At 40.8% G+C, this 3,828-nt stretch overlaps 1 pseudogene; it reads right to left on the reverse strand.

The window, feature by feature from the left end:
* Positions 1 to 331: 331 nt before the first annotated feature.
* LOC119242921 (39S ribosomal protein L15, mitochondrial-like) lies at positions 332 to 3,506 on the reverse strand (annotated as a pseudogene).
* Between the last annotated feature and the right edge of the window lie 322 nt (positions 3,507 to 3,828).

Raw genomic sequence — 3,828 nt, forward strand, 5'->3', positions numbered from 1 at the left:
ATAATAAGAAAAATCTGATTACACAGAAAACTAACATCAACATCTGGAGAATTACAAATTAGAAAAATGCAATGAGAAATACTATGTTTCCATCCCTTTTCCAGTACTCTTTTATAACTGGTCTCTTGGCAGGGAATTCATGAACTATAATACTTGAGGAGATTCTCATCTGTAGGCTTTAGGATTTTATTATCTGTTCACCATCCACTCAGGACCAAGAGCAAAGAAATCTGCCCTGGATCCATTAAAGTGCTAAGCATTTAGAAGAATTCTTTAGTGATATCAGATAAAATATAACCATACTTCTATTTGGCAGGCTCTGCGTGGTAAGCAGGGTTCTTTGCATCAGTATCTTTGTATCAGTGTAATTATGGAACCAGAGCTTCAGGGGCGCACAGTCATTTTGGAATGTGTTGTCCACACGAAAAGCACACGTTTGCATAGAATTTCCAGACTTCTTGGTTCCTAGAAGGAAGTAATGACAACACTATCCTTTTTCTAAATTGCAGCAATGGCTAGCTCTGAAACCAACTGTATTTCATAATCCCTTTCAAGTACCTGGATGGTCACACCTCTCTATGACAAGCTGGATTAAGTCAATAGGTGGAGTAGGATCAACTCAACCCAAATAATAAGATTGAATTCTTATCGAATCTACTGAATCTCAAAGATTGATATTGGCATCTGAAGCTATGGCCTTTATTAAACACATATTTTGGGATTCAGATGTAAAATGGAGCCTGGCCTCCCTCAAAGTCCAGTCAGGGCCAGTTCCTCTCTACTGTTCTCCTTTATGCCTCTGTCACATTTTCTTCTTCTCTGACTTCTTGGTTGTGTTTCTAGTTTCCTGTATTTGTTTTTTTTTTTAAGATTTATTTATGCATTCAAGAGCTGGGGTACAGGCCAGTGATGCAGGGGTAGGAGGGTGAGAGGATCCACCAAAGACAGAATGGGGAACAGAACAGGCAGACCGACTGAAATACACTGCTGAGAGGAGCAGCGGGCAAGACAGGAGAGAGGTCTGTTTCGCCATGTGGGTTGCTCCCTGGCCAGCCGGGGATTGAACTCGTGCTGCAGAGGCCACAGATTGCTCCATAGTGCGGTGCTTAACACCTTGCACCATCAGGGAGGCCCCTGTATTTGGTTTTAAGTTGGCCAGGCTCACACAGGGCAGGGCTCACAGCAGGTCCAGGGTCCTTGTCCTTCATCAGACATGGCTGAGAACCTTTCAATTAGTTTTTTTTTTTTTTTTTTAAAGATTTATTTTGTTTATTTATACAAGCACTGGGTACAGTCAGAAGCGCGGGAGGGTGAGAGAATTCACCAGAGCCAGAGCGGGGAGCAGAGCAGGCAGAAGGACCGAAGCACACTGCTGAGGGGAGCAGCGGGCGGCAGGAGAGGTCTGCGCGCCATGTGGGACCCTCCTCCGGTGGCCAGGGAACAGCCGGGGATCGAACCGGCGCCGCGGAGGCTTCGGGCAGCTTCGCAATCCAGCGCTCAACCGCTGCGCCACCGGGGAGGCCCTCAATTAGTTTTAATATCAGATTCAACAATGAGAAAATCTTGAATGTAATTAATTACTGTTCTCATTAAGAGATTAAAAAGAGAAAAGTCAGTTTATCATCTTATTAGGTACAATAAAAGGCAACATGAAAAAACTCTTAGAAGACTAAACGGAATTTTGGAGGGATGCAAGCATTTAGTCCATACAAAGGTAACATCTTCTGAAAGATTACGGTAAAGAGCTAGGCTGCTTATTTGCACGATGGAAAAATTGGGGCAAATAAAGGATATAAGTCTCACAGAAACCAGATTGAAGCCAAAATTCCAATAGACTCATGGGAACCAGAAAGTCACCAGGGACCAAGGCTGCTCTATGTTTACACTCTATGGGACAGATTCTTAATATGGTGCTGTAGGTTGGGCAGAAAATGAGAGACAAGACTAATATGGTTATGAACCATGAAGCTGGCTATGTGTTTTTGACAAATATTCTACTCATCCATATACCCACTAAAATATCAGAAAAACGGTGACTGCCATTGTTAATTTTACACTTCCATTCCAAACTTCTTTGTACCATCTTCCCCAATTCAGAAAATTGGTGAACTATATTATATTTGGAGGTCACCATATTCAATAACTCAAACAGAATTGCCTACTTTTTAAAATTGGTAAGAAAAGTTGCCAGTGAAACTGAAAAAGTCCAAAATTAAATTCCATTCATTCATGTTCAATTTTAGTTTTACAAAACAAATGTATTCAACCTGACATTGAGACAGGAGTTACCAATTACAGAAGTTTTATAACTATAAAGTCCAACTTATTCATAAGATGATATTTTGTAATGGGATCTTTTTAAAAATACCATGAATATTAACGGTGATTGAGACCCATATGGATTGGCCAGCTGCTGAAGCGACCAAGTCACCTGTTTCATATTTCTCTTTTATAATGTACACCAAGAACTGTGATTGGCCCCCGGCTAAACATTAAAATGGTCTGTGTTAATAACTGTATCAGTCAGTTAGATAAGGGAAGCAAACTAGTAAAAGGATTGATTTGGTAAGTGGAAGTAGTTGTGGCCTTTCTACTATAATCACCTTTTTTCCAAGAGTCAGGAAACCAATGTGGGATTATGGTTGACAGAATATCTATTCCAACAATGCATGTCACAACTGAAGAAATAACCACAGGGTGAGTTCAAGAACATACAGAATTTGCTGTGAAGTGGTGTGAAGCCTAAACTCCAATGCACACCTGACCTTCATGAGTCCTGTTCTGACTGCTGGACCATGGTAGCATTGATTCTCTAGGAATTTGTGTCAGTTTAGAGTCAGTATCCTATTATCCAAAACCCACAGAATTTGGTTATTCCACTTTCTGCAACACACATTCTGAAGCTACCTTTGGGGATGCTTAGGAGAAAGATTTACGGTATAAATTTTGGGCTATAGATCAGGATTGTTTCTCAGGGAGCCCAGCTTCCCCTTTATTCAAGAGGTTCTGGATTGTGAATTAGCTCAAGCCTGTGAATTGGTACAGGGCCAAGACTCTTTGTGATTCAGGTCAGACATCTGCTCATCAGACCCAGAGATTTCCTGCTTATTCAAATCATACTAAATATAAATGACACTAAATTGCTATACTAAAGTAAGACTACTGTAGACTGCCCATCTAACTCAGACCTACTGGCACCGAACGTAATTAGCCAACTCCAACGATCTCTACAGGTCGACTCATTCTGATTACTACTTTGGTTTTTCTTTCCATTACATTAACCACACCCACCTAGTCTTTGGTGACTAAGCATGACCATTTGGTCCATGCCACCCCGAGAGCTTATCATTCTTTGGTTCCATGTTTCAGTAAATAACCAAGCAAATTATTAAAGCCACTCTGTTTCTTGAGATCCATAATTTCTGTTTTGTGCACCCATATCAATAAATTTGGCCTGATTGCATTTACATTCCATCCTGATCCAACACTCCAAACAGCCCAAACATAGTTCATGTTTTTATCAATAGAAGTTGGCAATATCTTGCTTTCCTTTTGGTGGATTTGGTTCCTTTTCATAGATCACACTTTGTAACTGATCTTCTGAGGCTTACCAGTGTTTTAGTTTGGTTATAGATCTAGAAGCAATGAGAGATGGTAGAGATAGATGCTGTCTGTCTCCTGAAAAGTCACTCTCTCACAGTGTTCAGGCAAGGGGAGACAGACCTTCACAAACAGAGAAGGACTGCTTCTACTGGCAAAGAAGGCTTAGAAAAAATTTAAAGGTCAAGGTCCAAGCTTCATTCAAATATGCCCATAGAATTCCCGTGC

Source organism: Talpa occidentalis, unplaced genomic scaffold (genome assembly GCF_014898055.3).
Source record: "Talpa occidentalis isolate TD23 unplaced genomic scaffold, MPIMG_talOcc4v2.1 talOcc4.13, whole genome shotgun sequence".
Taxonomy (NCBI): domain Eukaryota; kingdom Metazoa; phylum Chordata; class Mammalia; order Eulipotyphla; family Talpidae; genus Talpa; species Talpa occidentalis.